We start from the raw sequence: 23,405 nt of genomic DNA, 5'->3' as shown, positions 1-23,405 counted from the left end.
ACATGTATATTTCGCGAGAGTTAGTCGTTCAGAAGATATTTGTCCAAAGCAGAAATTTTCTACTTTGTAACAGAAAATCTATCCCTCTCAAAGGGTTTTATCTAAAGATAGTTGGTAGAAACTGTCTCTTTATCAAGAGTATCCAATCTGTCTCACGTTGATACAAGCAACGTGGAAACTTGTCAATTAAATCGAAGCGTCACACTGTTGCGAACATTAATTACGTATGACGAAAAGAAAAACTAGGTTTTACGATCGTATTACGACAATTTTAAAAGAACCAAACGATTGTGAGACACGCTATGGTAGTAATAGTAGTAGTAATCTTCTACTTGTTGATTGAAACTAAATTTTCGAGATTATATCTTAAACTTGCAGATACCAGATACCTTACATATAATTTAATTATATTTCTTTGAATTGTGAATTTGCGTTTTCGGTCGTGACAAAGAAAATTCAGTGAGAAAATTTCAAGAATTCATCAGATTGCACTGTTCTACGACTGATTGTTACTGAAGAAAGCAAGGAAACGAGTTCAGTCTACGAATCCATTTGAAAAAAAGATTCGATTAGAAGTCTAACCAGAATCGAAACTTGTAGGTACAACACGTGAATCGATTTCGAAATACGTGCTACATTAATCACAATAACTCAACAACATAGTTAAATGAAAATTTTATTCGATGGTTGCCAGAGAACTAGATACTAAATCTTCTTTATCTCCCATATGGGATGTTGAAACCCGATCGGAATGGCAAATCGATGTTCTTTTGGGGAATTGCACTGGCCGAAAGGGACGTATCTAATGCGTATCCTCGAGGACATAAATAGCAAGAAAAAGCACATCAACAGCGAGCTCACATGATCCTCGAAGACAATGATCCTAACAGGCTCAAGTAGCATTGGCTGAATGTTATTGTGTAGCACTACAAGAGGCAGTTGACCTAAATGGACCATAACTGGTGTGCGCGCGCGCATGCATGTGTGTCAATATACAGGCTCATTTCCGGATATTTGAAAATCGATTACATCAGTAAACTATAATAAAGTATACCGGTTGCACAGCGTCACTGAAATGAAACGAGATTTTGATACAGTAAATTATATCATTGGAGAATATATGAGATTATTGCCACACGGAAACGATGATTGAAATATTACGATATTCTCGTTCAATATCTCTGAATTTGTTATTTGGAAACGATCTTAATAAAATAAAAACTTTTAATAATAAAACTTTTAATATAAAAACTTTTAATTAGGATAAAACTTTTAATATAGCAGCTTGGTATGCGTTGTATTTAATAAATTTTATCGATACAAGATTACGTATCTTTCTATAGATTCCTTTTTTTTAGGTACATATATTGTACTTTTACCAGCAATCAGAATATGATGTACTCTATAGGCTCATGTGGAGTTTCGAGAAGCTGCTACTCTAAATTTCGTGACAACGACTCCACCAATAACAAATCCTTTTGCTACAGATAAAAATGAAAAAGAATTACGAACTTGAAACATGTGCTCAATGTGCGAAACTACATAAAATTGTATGGTTCGTTTTAGTCAATGATTGTTATACGTATCTACCGGTGGAATAGAGATTATGCGATTCATACCAAGATCCAGACTCTTATTGTTGAGACCAACTGATAACAGGATGATTTAATAGTCTTATTGCGAGAGGAAGCAGTATCAGAAATTCTATTAGTTCGACAGAACTTCATTCGTTGAGAATAACTTGGTGATACGCCACGTTGTCACAAACGTTGGAAAGCGGTATTGTATCGTCAAATTGAGCGCAATTGCGCGTGGAAGAAGCTTGATACTAATTTTCACGCATAGGAAGGATGAAAATTTCTATATGTCATTTTTCATATTCGTTACAAATTGCAACAGAATAGACTATATATATCTACTTCGTTAGAATCTTGTTTCAAAAAATTCAATGGCGTTTATGTTCTTTAAAGTATTCAATCTGTCCAACGTAATCAGGATTAATTATAAATTTCGCATAATCGCCGTGTGCGTACGTTCTCTGATAATAGCAGCGTACTTAGAATAATTATAGCTCATTTATGAAGCTAATTCACCTCATAAACTATGGCTATAATCGTGTTTCGTATAATTTGGCACGTTAAAAAGATCAACGTACATAATTGATTTTCAAGCACGATATCGACTTGGATTACGTGGCTATAACCATGTATTTCTTAATTTATCTTTCCATTATAGGGTAATATAATAAGTTATTATGTAGTTATAATAATCTCCATCATCGATCATCGTAAGTGGTCGCTTTATGCGATAGAAATATCCGTAGACTGTGCCAAACTGTTCGTTACAATGATTTCGTAGTTCTAGCTGGTGATAGCGGTTTGCGGTTCCTTTTGCCCAAAATAATTTGTCGTGGATTACCTTCGTTCGATCCGTTCGGTCACGTATGACCGAAATTGACGTAACGTAACTTGAAACGTCAGTGGAACTTTATCGACACTTCAGGACATTCAAGCTCTTGTTTCAAAATCACGATTAAAACAAAAGCAGTGATCTCATTTCGTTTTATCGGGTGAAAAATATCTGAACGATAGTTAGGTTTATTAAAAAGGCTAATCGTCAGATTTGAAAGACTGAAACTTTTTCGAAAAGAGATAATTAAATTTTAGAGGCAAATTTTTTAAGTAAACGAACGCGACTTTTGAAAAATAATTTTCTTTCAAAGCATGTACTTGTATCGTCGCATATTGGTGAAAGGATCGTTCGGAACATTTTAGAAAATGAAAATATATCCTCGGGACATTTTACAAATTCTGATGTAGTACGTCAGGAAATTTGTTATTCTACATTAAAGTTCTGTTTATACGTACAGAGGATAACATGTTATGATTGTTGAATTATTATTCGAGCTAGCTTGAAATGCCGTGAATAGTTTCTTGTTACGTAACATTTGCGAATCTCTATGTTCTCAGTTTACGTATTATTTCACGCATTCTATCGTAGTTTAAGTAATTAGAAGTTACCAAACTATTCTGGTGATTAATATTAATAACCAATTAATAGACCATATTCTAAAATATAATGGCACGAAGATTTTAAATAGGAAATATTCGTCTTCTCGATTAAAAGAGATACGATAAATAGAACGTTCTCGAACACTGCTTAATTCCTAAATATCTTCTTATATCATCTATTAATTGCAAGATATTTACGTTAATTTCTAACAATGGTCTATAATTTGGGAATATTCGCACATGCGTGGCTGTGGAATTGTGGTCATGGCACAGGAAATTAGTTATAGAACGGATTATTACATTATTGTGTAATTGTATAACAGTACTGAGTCAACATCTAAGTATAAATCTATACACAATATTGCTCAATAATACCGAAGCGAAATTACTTACCCACAAATAAAATTATTTTCGTATCTATCAGTACGTACTATAAACATGTAGATCCAAACCATTTGACTAACATTTGATAAGTGAACGTGAAAGTCGTCACGTGTTGCGCACGCACACACAGACTATGAATACTTTCACGAAATCAAACAAACGCGCATCCATTGTGACAACATGCGCGCGAACATCGATTTTCGATACGCGATACTCGATACACGTTCCACCCTTAACATCTTCCCGATCTGTCCCTTTTTCACTCTCCGCTTTTCACCCTTTATTTTTCTCCGTTTTCCATCCGTATTCTCCGCGGCCTTGCATTGTTTCCTTCTTTCTGCATCGCCTCCGTTCGTATCTCTTGTTCTTCGTTCTAAATTCACCGGCCGAAAGAAGAGCAAACACGCGCGTTCGCGTTATTCCACGGCAGCCAATAATAATCTTCGTTGTTTCATCCTCCCCGCGACATGAAAAAGGCAAGACATGTACAAATATTATGAACGACGCGTATCTGTTTTGCATTTTATGGCTTATCGCGTAGTTCCATGTTCGCTGAAGGAACAGCTGATTTGTTCTTTTTCTCTCCTTTCTTTGTTCCCATGGGCAGGATTTGTAAGGAAAAGTTGCTGGCTTAGATCTTGACCGGTGTTTGTTAATATAAGGAAGAAAAGAGGTATTGTCACGCAAAAACAGCCGGTAATATTCACGGTGGAGAGAAATGATATGTCGCGTTATTTTTATTGTTGCACTTGTCTTTTTCTTGAAACCACGCATTCACTTCGTTCAATTAAATTGGTCGTTGACGTTAATATATTGGATATGTATATTTTAGGCGAAAAGGTTCATCGACTACCTGTCTTGCATTTCATCATTTTCTTGTTCGTTTTCTTAATATTCTTGTATTTGTCGTGTCTTTTTAGTATGAAAGCATCTGGTCTTTTTGAAAGGTCAGCTACTCGAAAGTCTAAGGCTTTTAAGGTTAATTAATGCCAAGGTAATGTGAAAGCAAGTAATGCGAAAGAGGAACGAATTTCATTAACGTTCTTGATCTTTGAACGAAACCGCATCGAACGTTTCCCAGCTTAAAAATCTAATTCACTGAAACAGAAAATAAGGGAGAGCTTTTTAACTGAATTAAGAGTTTCTCCGTCTGTACGCTGCTTTTGGAAGTTTTTGCGAATCAAATTTGTTAATACAGTACAGTTTCATTATTTCATTTCATTTTGTATCGAAACAAACTTTCCTGTAAGGGGCATCTTCTTCAGTGGAATCTTATTTACGAATGTACTTTTTAAGATTGTACGTGTATGTATATACTTTGAATTTGTGATAGTTTCTCCGCTACTTATCGCTACAGGATGGAGATAATCAAATTTTCTTCCAGTGTAGCCTTTTCAATTTTTAAAAACTAATTTTGCCTCTAAGTTTTTTGTAATATAATAGAACCTTACTTTATAAACTTTAGTTTGTTAATTAACAATGCATGACGTAAAAGAACAGATAAGTTAGTTAACGCAGCAAAATGCAATCTTTTTGTTCGAGTTTATTACGAAATCAGGCTGAAGACAATGCAAATCCACTCCTTTGGAAAGTATTTTTTTACACCAACGAGTTAATATTGTTTGTTTCGAAAGAAATAACTGATTCGGCCCGAGGAATGTTCGATCGGTTAATAAATCACAGCCCTTCGAATGGAAAATGATATGCCGCAACTGAAGGGGAAATGCAAAGAACGGTGGTCTTGAAAAGAAACCTTTTGGTATGGCGAAATATTTTTACTATTTTTCCCCTGTTGCCTCTTTTTGAATGTCAGATTTCCATCGGTGCAGAAGATGAGGAAAAAAGACACCGAAATATTTCTTCCGGTCAGCAAACCCGATGGTTGAAAAGATTTTCGATAGCCAGACTATCGGAAATTTTGTAGCGAAATATTCAAGTTGTTACATTTCCCAGAGCGAAATGCTAAAACGAACCATCGTCGATCGTAATTATCACACCAACGTATACATTTCGATTTCTCTAAAGAAAAGTAATAGAAGTTAGACGAAATAATTAATTTACAGAATAATCGTGTTGTTCTTATACAAAAGGTTTGATAATTTTTTAAACACTCTTTTTTATACTATTCAAGATCGTTATATAAGAATATAGTTACTATAACAATGGTAAGAACAATAATAAACTGAAAAAATATGTAGAATTGTACGTGATTTTTGTGACACTTTTTGTTATTCTACAATATTTATATAGTTCAAAATATTCGAATTTTTCGAGTATAATATATTAAAATTCTATAAATTTTAGTACCAGGAAGTACGAAAATAATTAATCATTTCTGTCTTCGATAATATTAGTTTTATTGTCTACTCGGTCGTTCAATCGAAATTAATGACTGCTTGACGTCAACGAATTTTCTTCGTCAAAACAACGTATCAGAAATAAATACTTTGTACACGTTTCTAATTTTATAACGTTCAACTTTTACTACTCAAATCAAATTCTTTTTACTGTTCCATTCCTACGTGCTATGAAAATATTTCTTTAATTCTGTGAATTCTCTGTGAATGTTCCTGCGAGGAGAAACGACTAATTCAACTACAACGTGCTTTAAAAATTATTATTTTGCCTGTTTTCCATTTTATTCACGTAGATCTAAGAAAATTATTTCAACGAATTTTATAACTGTATTATCAACTCGCGTGACATTGTAAAAAATTATAAGAAAATATTCACGAAGGGTTGTGAGAAACAGCATTCGCTGTAATATAGGAGGACACGCAGTGCGTGTGCACCGATACTTATACCGGGAGAACTAATTATAGCTGTTCATTTCCATAATTAGAACAGACAGCGGTGTAAATATTGCATTAGGGATGATACGGTGCTGGTACTTATCGATTAACGGAGAAATTTAGTCATGAATACAAGGACGGGGATTTAATAACTCTTGCACTTAGACGCTTCTGTATCCACAAGCACAAATCACGCTATTTCTTTCAATCTAATCATCACACGATCATCGAATAATTTTTATATATCTCAACAGAGATCACACAATTTTGTACATTCCTATTTCTACAAAATATAGATATTTTAAAGAGACGTAAGAAATAGATGTTAAAAAATAAGTAAGATCGATATAAAATATTCAAGTTTCAATTGCGTACTTGCTTTTTTTTAAACGATTAAGGATAAAATTAAATTGCGACTTGTAAATCCTTGGACGTCTAAGGCCAACTCAAACGATTTGCGTCATTTGTTTCATTAGTAGCTGCAACCATCGACAAACTTATATCACTTGTCCTTTTTAGAAAACAGGCGAATCTTTTTGTCAGAAATCGACCAGAATCTATCAATCCCCCATCGTCTCGATCCTCTGATATTTTTCACTGCAGAAGCTTAGATTGCTAGACGTAATCTGAAAGTGCTTTAGTGAGTGTTCCGTAAATAGCCCTTGACACTTATGATGAATTGTTTTACGTATCTTATCGTTCGGACATCGAGTCGAATCATTTAAGAACTATCTAGACTGTTGAACGATAAGCATGTATCACCAGGGGATCGAAACGAGTGGGAGTGGCATTTTCCGCGACAAAAAGAGGTTATTCGTGTCGAGGGTAAACGAGAGGATGAAAAAGGGTTCTCCGTGTTGCGATTAAATCGCAGGGGCCTCGAGGAAGATCTCGGAACTGCTCATTGATGAGTCAAAGTCGAGTACATGGAAATGTCGGTCAGAAAGGATTATGTCACTTTCTCTCTTTCTCTCTCTCTCTCTCTTCCTTTCTTTCTTTTATTAGCGCAAAAGCAACCCTTTTTCGTATTCATACAGTCGAGCAATCACGGTCGAAGTCTCTTCTGTGGTGTCTGTCACGTAAGTACGTATGTGTAGCCAGAAAATTTATTCGGATTTCATGCAGACATTTCCTACATTCGTGTACGCGCGAAAGCATGCTGACACGAAAATTACGCGGAAAGAGGGTCGTAGTACAGAGATTGTTGCAGTTAGACAAACACGCGCGCTGGATGCAACGGGTGGTTAAGTAATGCAAGCGAGAAGGGATTATTTTCAATTTGAGGCGAATGGGTCGAAATAGATGATGAAATATCGTTCCAGGAAAACAATTTTCAGTTATAAATTATTGACCTCGTTGCAGTTTAGTTGCGAAATGTATATATGGAGTCCATCGAAGAACATATTTTCTTAGTTGTAGTTTCATTTACGCGTCGAGGGACGCGTGAATTTATAAAGATAAATTACAACGTAAATTCTAAAAATTCTAATTTTGTATAAATTCTATTTTCCATTTACTATAGAAGCAGAGAAAAGCTAGTTTAATTGCTGTCTAATATTCTATAGCGTTTACAAATTTTGTTCATTTAAATGTACAATGAGTAAGTAATAATATAAGACGTCCCCTTAGAACTTAAGGGGGTTCGAGAAATAAACACAAGTTCGTAAAATAAAACGTTATACGAAGATGTTAGGCTAACCGTGACACGTTGCCGTGCAACTTTCCTTAAGTAGATCGGAGACTAGTATGGAGACTATGTAGCCTTGTTCTGTATATGCAAATTTTTAGCAACTACGTGACTGGATAAGTTTGCGATCCATGTTTATCCCCGTATCTTCGAGATCGTACGTTTCTCTTTAAACCGACTCTGCTAGTTTTTCATCGACTGTAATTCTAGAGATTTTCAAGCACTTTCCACGCGAAATACGTCGTTTAGAAATAATTCATATCCATGATATTATATCGATATATCCGTAGCATGTTCACAGCAGATGATATCGACTATATTCTGTTCAATTTTATTTTTTCCTTTATGGTAGAATAATAATAATATCACTGGTAATAATAACTAGGTATTTCGAACAGCAGAGAATACGCAGCGATGCAAGACATTGTATCCTGTAGACATTGTAGCTTTAGTTTCACTGGTGTTAATAACTCATTTAGCTTTAGTATCCACAGTCAATTCACGCGACCAGTATCTCGTTAATTAATCTTCAATCCTGTGCTATTAAAAAGGCAGTCTCGAACGAACTGCGACGAGGAGATACATACAATATATAATTAATATCCGATACTTTTGAGAAAAAACCCGTAAAATTTATCTAAGTACATTATCTGAATAAAGAAAGTGAATACGTAATGTGTAATTAAAAATTATATCGAACAAGAAGCAACTCGTTGAAAAACATTCGCGCAACGTGAAATTTCTAGAAAAACCATATCGTTAGAAAAAATTGAGCAGACGAAGTAATTTGACAAACTCCGTTTCAAAATCTCAAGGTTCAAATCATAAGGCTGATTATAACAAAATAATATCAGAACAAAATAACTGTCGTACTGAGTTCGAATATGACTAAGAAATCGGACATCGTGATTGCGACAATTTTAAGCTAGCGATCCCGGATTCTATGAAGTTTGTAAGAAGATTCTAGAAGTAGAAGCCGAAAGATAGGAGATAGTTTGAATTTTGTCCGTAAAGCTTGCTATTATTTAAAGAACCCACTGAGGGGAACTCCGAGGCAGCCAGAAACCCATTTAGATTCAGCCAATACTCAGACCTAATTAGGATACCTCAGGTTTGTGCTATTATGCCATATTATGCTAACTATAGACGCGGGGGAGTCGACCGGATGAACTTAGATACAGAGGAATTGGCGTAGAGGCAGCGAGAAAATGGAAGACCGTGGTGAAGACGGACGGAAATCGACAAAACTCGTTAGAGATAGATCGTCAGGATTCAATAAATTTGACTAAAGACAGTGAGAACTCGAGTAACGCTGTTAGAAGCTGTCAGAACTATAGGAATCTGAGTGGAAACAATAGGATTCAACGATACATGTTGAAGCGTCGAGAACTCGAAGGATTTGGATAGAGAACTGGCCAAAGAACCGGATAAAGAATCGAGTAGACGTAATGAGAACTCGGTAAAGATGGCTACTGGGTGTCTGAGCGAAAATGACGTTTCATATTGATATATCAGTCGCCATACTCCCCCAGGGTGTTGTTCTACTCCTGCTGCAGGAGAACGTAGCTTAAAGTTCGTTAGAAATTGAATTCAATCTAAGTTGAGGGCAATCTGATCACTGAATCAACAATACGCTATTATGATGCTCTGATAATAAGTCTGTGAAGCGAATATCTGCGGAATCGAGACTATTTCACGTTTGAAAAATAATAAAATCATACACAAGTTTATCGTAAAACAATTCGATTATATGTCGGAAATTGAAATTGGTTTTAATCTCACGTTTTCCTATTTTATGGTTAATTCTTTCTATAAAATGAATAAAATTCGTTATTGTTTGAAATCATGAAAAAATTGGTTTATTTTTTTTATCAATATTTCAATTTGTATGCTTGTACAACGTAGTTACTTAATATTACTAACATGTAGCACGTATGTAGACAGTTAATAGTTCAGGTATATAGCACTATTCTCCTGGAATACTTGAAAATTGTAGAAAATCAATGTAAAGAGAAACGATGCATTAAGATATAGAAATTCCCAGAAGCCAAAGTTACTTCAAAGTTGGTTCTCCTTCTGTTCCTTTCCGCTTTGATTAACTGGCTTATCGAGCCATCTGCTGTCTTAAAGTGAATAAATTCTGATAAAACGCGCTGGCGATCCCGAAAGCGGGCAGAAACTGTGCGATAAGGTCTATTGAACGTGTCAACGAAACTTTCGTGTACACAGCCAGAAGGTGTGTTCAAAAGATTTGTCACCATAGTAACCATATTGTAACATACGTATATATTATCGATATTCTCCTGGAAAATTATTTGATTTTGATACTGATTCTCAACAATTCTGGGAATTATATCGAAAATTACGATTCTCGCGTTGTTTATAATCGACATACGAGTATATCTGTACACACATGTACGTTTATAAAATATAGAAATGATTTTCTAATTATAGCTAAAAATCTTTTCCACGATATGACAGAATAATCATAATATTTGCTTTGCAAACTGAAACTTTCATTATCTTCTTGATAAAGAGATATCACATACAGTAATTTACTCAACGAACAAATAATCAATGCTACTTTAAACTTTTTCAATTAATCTTATCCTAAACAAGTAGATATTACGCGAAATTGCCCATCATTTCACGCGTTACAATATAATACAGAGGCTCTCGATATGCACAATATGTTACGTTTCATTCCACGTTTTTACCACCAGGAGATCAATATTATGTATCACGAGCCGCAGGAGGATTAGTAGAAGCTCAACGCGCTGAAATTATTTAACGTGACAGAAATCTAACGAGCCTTATATTCGCAACTGGAGAGACCCTAAAGCACGGAATTCAGTCCATCCACGAAGTAAATCTCTCCAACTTTTAATCTTTCGTTTGGTCTAATCATAATGTATGGACCTTATGACTACGGTTGTTATCAGTGATATCGAGATCAATGAGCCGAGGCGAAATGGACCATCGACGAAGAAGATTGCGGGAATTCCCCGTCTGATTGTCGAAGAGCGGTCGCTACACCTTCATTCAACTTCGCGAGTCGACAATCGTCGTTAATGGCCTGGCATCTCTCGACCTGGAATCTCTGCTCCGACGAGATATTATACAGAGGAAAAATCTTGAACACAGAGCGATAGGAAGAAGGAAGAGGAAACGAGCGAGACGTTCGACGAATTTAATCGTGTCACGTTGATCGTACACGTTTCTGCGCCAGTGTTTCGCTAGAATTCGACCCATTTTGAACTGTTGAACACGTTTCCGCGTTTTAGATACACGTGGTAGAATAATGTGAATTTTCACCTCATTGTTCTCCCGTGTCCTGTAATACGTACCTTTAAGGAAAAAGACGGTAAACAGGTTCAAAGGTAAATTCAACGCGTTTGAACTGGCCGGATTTCTGAAGGAACTTTCGGAAAATGTCAGAAAAATAAATTTCGCTCTACGACCGACACTTTGATGATTCGCCACGAGGGTTGAATAACTTGTCGAGTGATTCTGAAAGTTTTGAGAGATCCGTGCTAGAAACGATGGACAGGGGTTTTGGTGATATTAAATTGTAGAGAAGAGTTATTGAGCTTGATAGTTTTTATATGCTATTTTTAATGAACAGTAATGCAAATGAAAAAATAAAAATACATAGATTGCCGTATCAAATATTTATTGGATAGGGAACAGCTATTCTCGCTGTTATAAGATTTTATCGTTGCAATAGAATTTCATTAAAGAGATTCGAAGTTATTCGTTTTCAAAGGATAGGAAATTGAACATTCGAAATATTCAGTTTCATAAATCTTTGAATTTTAACAAAATACTTGGTCGAATATTTCGTAACAATTTTTCATTGGTACAAACGAAGAATTTCATTACTACAGATCCGAATAATCTCTTAATGATCGTGCAGGATTTGTTGAATTTAATGAAAAATTGTGAGAATCCGTTCTAGAACTCGATGAAATGAAATACATCAAAAAAGATAGTTTATAGATAGAAATTTTATACGTTATATCTTCTCATACGTCATATTTTACGCGAGAGACGCAACACATGTTGACCGAGTCAACGTTTGAAATGTTCACGAGACCTGAAACTATTACTGTCTCTGTAACAGATCGTTCGCGTCCTGCTGTTCGTGCGAGTTGACATTTCCGTGGGAAATTGCGTTTGAACGTAACACAAGTCGAAGAAAATGAGACAGAAGATACACGATATTCTAACGTAGGAAAATCCAATGATTAAATAATAACAGCAACTTTGTAACTTTGAAATTTTCAAAAATAATATTCGAAACTAAAACGATTTCCATCAAACTTTATTTCTATATATTTCTGTTATTTATATCTATTCAGTTGAGGTATTTTAATCTGTTTAGGAGTTAATGAAATTCGTTGAAGAATGCAATTATAGTTCTTTATTCTTGTACTGCACAGGTTTATCATCGAAGCAAACGTAATGAAACGAAAAGTAATCGTAAATTCTACGATTCAATAAGTTAAGCATAACCGAGAACAAAACAAGAGCTATCGAAACGCGGAAACAATAAAGAGGCTTGTTGTTGGAATCTAGACGGTCGTTGAATAAAGATTTCCACTTGTTCCTTGTAACGCCCGCATGCTCGACTACCGTCATCGTTGTTCGCATCTGTAAGATCGTTTGCACGGGAACCAATAGTTTTCATTAACCGGTCGTATTTCTACGTCAGCTCCATTTTCAGAGCAGTGCCGTTAATCGAAGATAAAACAAGTAGGTAATTTATATGAAAAGACTCAGGCGTATATTATATCACAGCTTTTCGTTTCTCCTAACGTTAACTCTCGAATATTACGACAGGATACCATATTTGATTTTTATTTTAACTATTTTTAAAGGGTGATAACTTTACGTTGAACTGAGAGTTTGGACTCTCCTACGTAATAATTTAACAGCTAATAATATTAATGAATCGGCAAGCCACAAATTGTAGAATATAAACTTCTCGTTCATAGGCTATTAATTTCTCATTTTATAAGAGATGTTATGTTAATGAAATCATATCGTTTACTTCTGATTACGGTACGTACTTTAAGACTGCTAATGATTAAGGTATACGGTTTCTTAATATACCGAAAAAGAGGTAGCGCGTAGATTTAATATCGCAGGGATAATTTTCTTTAAATCCTCTCTATGTTCTTTCTTTCCTTTCCACTATTTCTTTCTTTTTTTCTTTTATCGAGATTGTCACATGGTAAAGGCTCGGACCGCATCGATAACAAATGTGTTCGAACGAATATCACGCTTTGATTGGGAATTTCATTGTGCACGGCTCGGGAAAGAAGCGAAACGAACGCGATATATAATATCAGGAACGGACACGAACGATTTGTGCCAATACGAATGCTATTTGGACGATTGAAAATCGGTGGAAATGCGATCCACGATCCGTCGTAGACCCGCCGTGATTCGGTGCCTTTACCCGGGTTGAATGTGTTCCTAACTACATCAGGTTTTACCTCCAGCTTAGCTTAAAATTTATAGGCTGATTGGTCCGGGAAATTTAATAAATGGCTTGCCTACATTTTATAAACCTCCTTGTCGAGTCAGCAAACTACATTTACCATGCATTTCTACGAGTCTATTGTGTTTAATTTTTCGATATAATATGGTCGAATTACGTCGAAAATTTTATTCCTACCTTGGCTATTCCTATCGAGGCTTGAAAGCTATCACTGTGATAAACATGTTTCTAATAAGCTTAACGATACTCTTTATTAGAGAATAGTTTATAATTATTTCAAAAAGTTTGATACATATAAAATACGTTTGGGAGAAAAATATAATTAATTTAATACGATTATAAATTTCGTAGATGCAAGAATTTTTCATTAAACTCCAATATCGTTATTATTAGGCAACGAAGCGAAACGAATAAGAGACATACTTGAATGTATGATAATAGAATAAATAGTATACAATCTCGAAACATTGGTTGAAGAGACAGAACCAAAGTTCCTCGTAGCATCGACAGCGATCGTCTAGCAAACTGCCAGTGCATCTGCATCAGCCATGGTTTACGTAATACGTAAACGAAGTACCCTAACAGTTTCACCAAATACACATTATCCAACTTTCGGTCTTTCTACGTCTTCCCGCGTTACCGCCCTCGTTCTGTCAGCCCCGAATTCCGGTATTGACTGAATCTCATTTGTAAACTTCTTAGGAGCTCGGAATCTATGAAATCCCTGTGGCTTGTCCGGTTTTCCGAATTTGCTTGCACCACTTTTGTCCTGGTTTCCTTTTCCCTCGAATATAGCAATTCGTATTTCAACAGTTTGCGCATTCAGCATTAAGTCAGTTTTATCATTCGGAATAACGTAAAACTCGGTCTTTCGCGATTTTTTGTTATTTCAATAATATTTCCAGAGCAGAGAAAGATATGAATTATTCCGAAGCATTTTACGCGTGAAGAAAGCGAAATGTGCGAATTATTCGAAAGCGTCTCACGCATAAAGAAAAGGAAGGATACGAATTATTCTAAGATATTCCACGCATAAAACAACCAACAAAATTTCCAAGGGCAAAGTCTTTCAAAATATCGGGATTTGACCGTGAAACGACGGGAACAGAGAACGTAATGATACGGATCAAGTGTACGCCGAAGCGATCGAATACACCTTATCAATCTATCACGGATATCGGGAGAAGGACGACACTTTGCCGTTTTCTCAGGAAGTCGATACTCTGGCCACCGATCCACCGAAATCCTCCGTTATTACGACAGTGGAACGCAGTTAACATCATCCTCGAAGGGATTCGCGTTCCAGATCGCAATAAAACATCTCTGTCCCGTTGGTCCACACCTTAGGTCGGTGTGAACGCACCCAGAAGCCGCGTGAGCGGACAGGCAGCAGGCAGGTACAGGGGCCAGGCTTGCCAGGAGAGCGTAGGTGAGCTGAAATAGATCGATGGACGTGCTGCGCACGCAAGTACCTCCGGTTGTAACCCCTGCAGGGGGTAGGGAGAGCCCCATGCTCCTAGGTAGGGTTATCAGAGTGGCGAGGAGAAGGGGTCGAGCATGGGGGTGGGATCGAGAGAAAGGGAGACAAAGAGAAAGGAGGAACGCCGGCAGAGAGAAGAGTGAAAAGCGGAATTACGAGATAGGAGGGTTCTCTGCTTCGACCAGGGAAGGAGATACTGAATCGAGAACAACGAATGCTACGCGAACGCGTCCTCGATCGGACAAGGATGGAGATAGACACGCAAATAGGGACCGGAAAACACGCAGAACGATTTCATGTGCAATGGAAGTGGAAGGAAACAGCATCGCGGGGATAATGAAGTACGAGGAAGTAACGCGAGAATAGCCCCTAAGGAGGCGGATAAAGGAAGAGAATCGGATGAAAGGAACGATGTGTTGCGTGCGCGGTTCGAAGAATCTGGAAAAGCAAAAGGAAAGAAAGATCTGTCGAAATTTTAGATTCTCCCATAATAAGAAGCCATACGAAGTAAATACGAACCACAAGGACAAGCCTACTGTAGAATCTGGGGGTTGATACTCGTGTCAGGTTAGAGAGAGACAGTTTGTGAAACGCTGCGGGAGTGGGAGGAGCATGTAGACGAAGAGCACGCGAGGGGAATCCGTGGAGGAGGAAAGGAGATAGAAAACGGACCAGCCGGGTTATTGGAGGAGGGTGACAGGGTGGGATGGAAAGAGTACGAGGAACGGAGACAGAGAAAGACGGGCACGCGACGGCATCTCACCTGTTTGCCAACCCGCCAGTCTAGTTTACGCGCCCGGTCATCCGCCGGCTCTACAAGTGGGTATTCCATTGCGACCGCTAGGCGCGCTCGTTCTATCGCGTACGAACGCTCGTTTTCTTTCATTCCGTCGCATATCTCTCTGCCGTGTTTGTCCACGCATCCGACACGACCCGTTTACCATCAGGATTTCTACGTGAAACTGCTCCACTCTGTTCCCCGGGGTCTTTCCATCGGTGGACACAAAGGGACGCGCACGATCACGGAAACGGTGAGTACCCGAGGGTCAGCGCACTTTAAACGATGGTCCAGCGAGAGACGGATATCGGTTCACGATCTTCCACATATCGCTTCCGAGATCGCGCGTCAAGTTTCGTTTGAACAAAAAAACGAAGTGCTATCGTTTCATGGTGGTTACTCGACTTGATAGCGCGTTCGACGTTGTCGATGAACGAGAGCGTGGATTCGTCTGATCTATGGTGGTGGTCAGGTGGTGCTTTCGTTTCGAATGATCGATCGAGCGATGACTGACAGCGGGTTCTTATTGACATTCGTAAGGAGTGATCTGTGAGTCGTTTGTTAGATTTCGAGTGAGTCTTACGTCATTTGTGTTGAAAGTATAATGCCAAAGAATATAGAGATATGACGTGAGATTGTTATTCGTCGGGAATAATTTATCAAACGTATAAATTTTTCGATTGCACATATCGTTATATCGAGATATGACGTTTGCGCCGAAATTACGTCGGATCGGAATTTCTACGAACGTCGATATTTCGAAATCTCGTCAATCTGTATTAAAATGATTCCTATTTCCGCAAATAGTCCGTAGAATATTATGGTTGTCGAAAGTTTCGTACAGAAGGGTCGAGTTTAATCCGAGAAATCTTTATCTAGTGTTTGAGTGCTTACGATTTTCTACGTAGTATATTTGCTTTCCGCGTTACGACTATTTACACTTGTACTTACTTCCACGAGCCACTCACTTGCTTACGACTTCGTTCTAAAGTATCTCTGTTTGCTTCCCTTTGTCTTTGCTTTCGTTTAAAAGGAAAAGGAAAATATGCGCTTGGGGGATGAGGGAAAAAAAGGGAGCGTAGACAAAGGCTAGCGTATTTTCGCGAATAAAAATGGTAATCAGGCAGAAGGGTGGCGAAGCTAATCGTGTGCGCGAAATTGTGCCTCGCCTTTCGATGAAAAAGTTTCAATCGACAAACCCTGATTTTGAAGGTCGGAGATCGCAATTCGAGGGTATGGCTATTCGTTTTTAAATAAACCGGATACCGTCAGACGGGCTTCTGTTTGTTACCTCGGACGTTCCATACAGTGTCCTTGTCCTATATACGGCCAGCTGTACTGCGTTTGAAATAAATTCGCAATACAAATACTCTTGTTGACAAATATCGTGGACAATATATCGAACGTATTAAAGAACGTCGAAAAAAATAATTTCTCCGTAGTTTATGGATTAGTCTGAGAATATAGAAACATGGAAGATATATCAACTTTTTCGAAATTCCGACATTGCGCAAAAGTTTCATACGAGTCGTAGGATTTTCCAACTGAATGTATCAATTTTTGTCATTTTACGAATGAAATCAGTATGCTTTGAAAGAAAATTAATATCTTAGTCGTATAAGGTGATCCCAAAGTATGGGGATGACTCCGTATTCGAGCTAAGGGAAAGCATAACCACGCGGAAGTTGAAAGAATCTTAACGCGAAGGGTATAAATGACTCGCGGTGAATTGTGCCGCGATTTATCAAACTTTCGAACATAAACAGAAGAGGATATTAATAGAGGCGAGCCGATGCTAGAAGAAAAGCGTCGACGATGACTTATTGTTGAGCGAAGCGGATAAATTTAACTGTCGGAGTTTGATTCATCGCGAGGCAAACAATTCCTTAGAGGCTTTAACCTCTTTGCAATTTCACGATCCCGGTGTGGATTCTCGACTCGTTACAAATCTTTACATCTGTTCTCTTTCTTCGGGAAGGATAGTTACACCAGATCCTAATTATATCCAAAAGATAGAATATTTTAGTCAAACTGGGCACAGCGAGGTAATTGGGCGTGCTTCTGATGGAACAGATTGTTTCTTCTTTGTTTCCAGTGACGACGAACGTGTTGTTTTACACTTCTGTGGTAGGAAAATGAAACTTTCTAATTAGCTAGAAAAGGTTTATCCAAATGTCATATAAAACAAGTAAGTGACAAGAATAGACAACTTGTAAAAATACTGACATTGTTTGGAATGATGTAATATACAAAGTGGGTCACTTAACATGGTCGCTTCAATCGTTTACGTTATTAATGGGTTTAAAAAAAGTTTGTTGTTTATCGAGTATTTCCTCTAATAACTAACGAGTATCGAGAAGGATTCGACGAATGTATTTTTTAGTAATAAAGAAGAAACGAGCATATGCATTCCGTACAACCGTATTTCTGTGCTTCGTTCCGTATTTTTGTACAACTTTAGCTTAAGCAGAATACGTAGAACAAATTTATTTATATCGCTTTCGAAATCGTATCATACACGATGAAAATATAGTTTGATTAGTTTATTATTGTAACAACGAAAAGAAAGGCAATTACGTTGCATTATATTAAGTGACCTACTTTCTGCACTCCAATTTTAAATGCTCATTTCACCCTTTTGGTATAATACCCTCAAAGGAAAATATAACCAAGGCTGTATTAACAGATGTCAAATCTTATAAGAACAGCAATTACACAATTCTCAATTGCCTAACTGCACAATTAATTATATTATAAATTACTGTCTGATATTATTTAAGGATCCTTGTCCGATTGTTCCGTGCAATTCAATTATTTATTGGCAGAACCTAAATGTCACTGATATATACATTATACCTAGTTTAATTTGCTTCTACGTGAAATTTTAGGGCGAAAACAGAAACTAACTTTACTTTGTTAGCGTTTGTACCATGCATCATGTCGCCAATCACGTAGCTACCATGTTACGTGCTCAGGATTGCAGAAAACTCTAGCATTGACGTCTATGGCTAAACGAAAATGCGAATCAGGAGCTTTTTAGTTATCTCGCAATTATCTCGAGGTTTCGGTAATCCTTCGAGTCTTGTAATTTCCATGAAACAAGACCGCGACGTAACAACAGTGATTTAACTTAAATTTGTTTGTTCGACCGTTTCCCTTGTTTTCGTTGAACGCCGTTTTTAATTAAAACGTCATCCGCAATTAAGAAAAATTCGTACAAAGAGCCGAGTATTTCTCAGTTCTGGAATTAGCTTCGAGGCTTCTTGGTATGTCGCTTTCGCGGAACAAGGCAAATAAAGATGTCGTTTGAGGAACGAGACGTTCGTGAAGCTTTTTTGTTCCATTCTTATTTATTTGAACATTGTTCTAGTAATATTATATTGAAACTTTTAATTCGTTATCCTTTGAGATATTTCCCAAATACCACGAATAAAACTTGATTACATATTTATTAAATTTATTATAATAATTCTGATAGTTGAATTTGTTATAGGGAAATGTAATTGTGAAATTAATTGCAAAGATGCTGTTGTAACTTCGAAATATGATTCGCGAAAAGAGCCTGGAATATACTGCAATGTATCGTAATAATAGAATTAACATTACTATTCCATTATTAATCATACCGAATATTAATAGTATTCGTAATGGCATAAAAAATAAATGAATCGCTTGTAATAGCAAAGAGATATTTTAGTCGTTAGATTAATCAGTGAACCACGTTTTCTATGATTTATTCATAATATTTGCTCTAGAATCTTACTCATAATGGAGTAATTTTGCTACCATGGGAACGAGAAAGCATTGAATTTAAGACAAAGCTAGCAGATACATATATTAAACTAATAGTGCTTCGTACCGTTTCATTGTAGTTTGATACTATATCTCATGTCCTTATAGTCGTTCTTCGCACCTTGGTAATTCGTAATTTCATGCACGTGAATACCATAAATTGTTTCTGGAATACTTTGTATTTCTTGGAGTTTATTTTTTCTCTTCAACGTTAATTTTTTGCTTCGTCTCGGGCTTGGCATAATTTTTATCGTGTCTATTTTGCAGTAATACTGGAAACGTCTTAACAAAGCAAAATATTTAATCGAATTAAACTATTATTATTTATTATATAATAATTATTTCACTGATCTTTGCTATTTATACGCATTGACAATGAACATTCGAGCCAAGGGCTTTAATTATGCAATAATTACCGCTAACTACGACTAATATATCGATGTCGGATGGGAACTGCGCTTATCATTGACGAATACAAGTTCCTTTATCGTAAATCTATAATTTATATTATTTATTTATTCCAAATTACGTATCTGGATAAAGAAGTTAATTCTATCATTTTTAACTGATGGTACAAGGAAAATATGGCCAGTAACGCTTGAAAGGTGATAGGGTTGGTTGCAGAATTTGTTTTTACGATTCTTCTTTCAAACGATATTATAAGGTAGGTGGTAGCAATCCCGATTTTTATAGTTTGAACGTCGAATTTAATTCAAAAACTTTCGAAAAATTTAAGGAAAAGGAACTTGAAAGTAAGGCGTTCGCCAAATTTTCGGGACAGACGCAAAACTAGAGCGGAAGGAGGATTCTACTTTCAAACTATTGATTAATTTCTTGAACACATAACCGAAGAGTATATTGCCAGTGGCGAATTTATTTTTCGAAAGTTTCCGATACAGAGACGCCGATCAATACCAACAAACAAAACCAAGAAACCTGGCTGGTATTATAAATTTACAAAACCGTAAGGTCTACACACTGAATCCTTTTTTCCACAAAAAAACCAGAGATCGGTTTAACAAGAGAGAACGAAAAATAGATAAGGGAGGAAGAATTGTGCTACAAAATGCTCGGTTAGATACTTTCTGAATATTTGATTATGCTACTTGATAAAATATTGATCGATCGAGGTCGGACATGTTGTATTCCATAAAAGATAATGGATCAACAATGTAGGGAACGAAGTATGCACGATAAAGGGAAAATAAAGCGAGCGCTCCTTTCGTTGCGATAAAAATTCAACGGACCGGTAGTTGCGGACTTTTCCGGATAACCACGGCCAATGCTTAATATCGAAACCACGGCGCCGTACACTTTCCAATAACTGCCTGGCCGGCCATCGAAATCGATGCAAATGAACCGTTTATTGGAGAAAATATGGCGAACAATAGGGAGAACGTAGCGAAACTAGCGCTGTAATCGTGGCCTAATCATTCCTGGTTCGTTCGTGTTCTCTTCGTCAAAAATGAGTTATTACACGAGAAATATGGACGTCTGCACATCGCGGCAGATTTATTATCCCGTAATAGACATAATTGCGGAATAATTTTCGAAAATGTACAATTAAATCTGCTAAATTTCAAATACTTCACCGCGTGATGTGAAAGGTAAAAGAATTAGAGCATTCTTATCGAACAAAGTATAAATGTTCGACCTCGCTCGATCAGTTTTGACGTTTATCGAGTTACTCTCGAAATTCCGTAATAACATTGTATTAATTATACGCTACCTCTTCCTCGACACAATACGGAAGAAAGAGGAAAACTAGTTGCTTAATTACGAAAGAACGAAGTAACTTATTACCATCGTCCGTAACAGCGGATGTTAGAAAGATGTGCGTTATTCTTCAACCTTAAAGCAAATAGATTCAAATTATCGTCGTATAAGTAAGATAAAGCGTGGAAATGACAATTCTCCGCGCAATTAAAACTCAGCCGATAATTAACGATAATGATTACGAATTGAACCGTATACGTCACGCTGATGGACAGGGTGTCCCTGTGTTTATTCGATACGTTAGCTGTTCGCGTGAAATATCGGTGTGTTAAAATAACCGATGTTTAGGCTAATAATGCTGGCTGTTTATTCCCCACGAGATGTCGCGTTAACGTCGATATTCGATACATAAAACCGTTATAAATAGTCGCCATTTAACGGTGTCTCTCAGCGTTAATTACGACGAATAGTTTATTACGTACGATCACGTCAGGCGTGAATTGTTGGTAGAAAAATGCATGTCGCTTGGAATATCGATCGATTTCATTCGCCTTCGTGGCATTGCTCGTCTTTCGATTCGAATACGGCGGTAATCTCTTGTTGACCTCACCGAACGATTTCGAGAAAGAATGGAGGGAAGCTATTACTTAATGTTTCAAGCCTTTCGAACGTCCTTTTTCCGTTCGGCGCGCAAATCTCGTTCGAAGCATCTTACAAATGTTCGAAACATTTCTCCTTTCGATCGATGCGTGAACATTTTACATCACGATTTATTTTACACATCTTTGATGCATAACATTGATGCATAACACGATCAGAATATCTTTTAATCTTAATCATCTCAACGGAAATTAAAAATTTTACTTTGTAATTTCTTTCTTGCGTTTTAGTAATCGGAGGTCGTAAGCTGTATTTGTTGTACCTGGAGTTTAAACAGATATTACGTTAACATTTTACACGGCCAAGTACTAGGTTGCTTTACTTCTCTTACTTCTCTTAATTTCCTTAATCTGTTTCTTGTACAAATCAGATTGCAAAGTTAGAAATGTACGGAAGATTTCTATTTTCAATCGATACGTGCAAATTTTACAATGCAATTCCTCTACGTATGATATTTTAAGAATCGAAAGCCGATGAAGTTGCACTTACCGATTTTGGACGTTGGCCAAACAGAGATTTATATTTTATACGCCGATCTTACTTGCTCTAAATTATTTCTCTTGTCAGTCTACTCCTCCCTAAATCTCGTTATAAAATTCTTGCATGCATGAAATCTCTTTCTCCAATCGATGCACGAATATTTTACAACATAATTTCTTCGAAAGCTTTAAAGGTCCGAGCCAAACGAAATGTACCTCGTCGCTAATATCGGAAGTTAATCGAACAAAAGTTAGATTAGGTGTTGCGTTAACACTCGAGCACGTTTGATCACCACTCCGTTTCAAATTGTTTCCTTTATCACTCCATTCAGCACGCGCGTATTCAATATTCCGCATGGCTGGCAAACAGTGGCAGAGCAGAAGCGGTAGACGATTTTCCAAAGAGAATTCGTTCCGAAATCCGGCGGGAACACATCTCCCAAAGCCTCTTTCGTACGGGAATGAAATATCCCGAAGAGGGTAAAGACAAAAGGCAGCGCACGTTATATTTCCCGTTCAAGATCTGTCGACGATTTCATCTCGTAGCAGGTTAAACGAGAGCAGGGGGAGAGCGATGATTAATCGGAGGGCTCGTTGCCCGTAGAATCGTTCGTCCGATTCAGTTAGTCGTAATTTACCTTCATACGTAGATCGGCGCAACTTACACAATTTTCTATTATCGCAGAAAACGCGGTCGTTTGTAACACACGATGAAAATTAGTTTTAACATGTCGGATGCCAACGTCCGATACAGGCTTTGCGGCTTTCCGAACGAACGTTTCCCATTTACCTCGCCATAGAAAATTCCTTTTTGCACGTTTCCTCGCTTTACGAGCTGTCGCGACGAATTCAAACGCCAGAAAATCACGGTGAACGCGTTGTGCCAGTAACACGAGTCAACGCTCTATCGGACGTATCCGCCGTATGCGGTCAAGAAAACGTTGATTAAAATGCTTCTCTTTTCCTTTTCGCTTCCGACTTTTTCTATCGTTCCTGTTCCGTGCTGTAAAGATGTTAAAAACTCCGAGAAGATAACGCGTCGTTGTTCGCGTGTCCGAACTTTTGCTTTTTCTGTTTGATAAAGTTCAATTGAAAGATTAAAGTTTCATCCGTAAGGAAT

At 37.1% G+C, this 23,405-nt stretch overlaps 1 protein-coding gene across 3 annotated transcripts in view; it reads left to right on the top strand.

The window, feature by feature from the left end:
- Positions 1–15,065: 15,065 nt before the first annotated feature.
- The window catches only part of LOC100746492 (BAI1-associated protein 3), a 124,627-nt gene continuing 116,287 nt past the window's right edge, over positions 15,066–23,405 (top strand). Inside the window, exon 1 of one of the 3 annotated variants that reach the window (XM_012384104.3) lies at positions 15,066–15,891. The gene's annotated coding sequence lies outside the window, so the exon portion shown is untranslated. The remainder of the gene's footprint in view (positions 15,892–23,405) is intronic. The other 2 variants (XM_012384103.3, XM_003488418.4) reach the window with 2 other exon arrangements.

Source organism: Bombus impatiens, unplaced genomic scaffold (genome assembly GCF_000188095.3).
Source record: "Bombus impatiens unplaced genomic scaffold, BIMP_2.2 scf_0233, whole genome shotgun sequence".
NCBI classification, from domain to species: Eukaryota; Metazoa; Arthropoda; class Insecta; order Hymenoptera; family Apidae; genus Bombus; species Bombus impatiens.
This window is presented reverse-complemented; position numbering and strand designations above follow the sequence as displayed.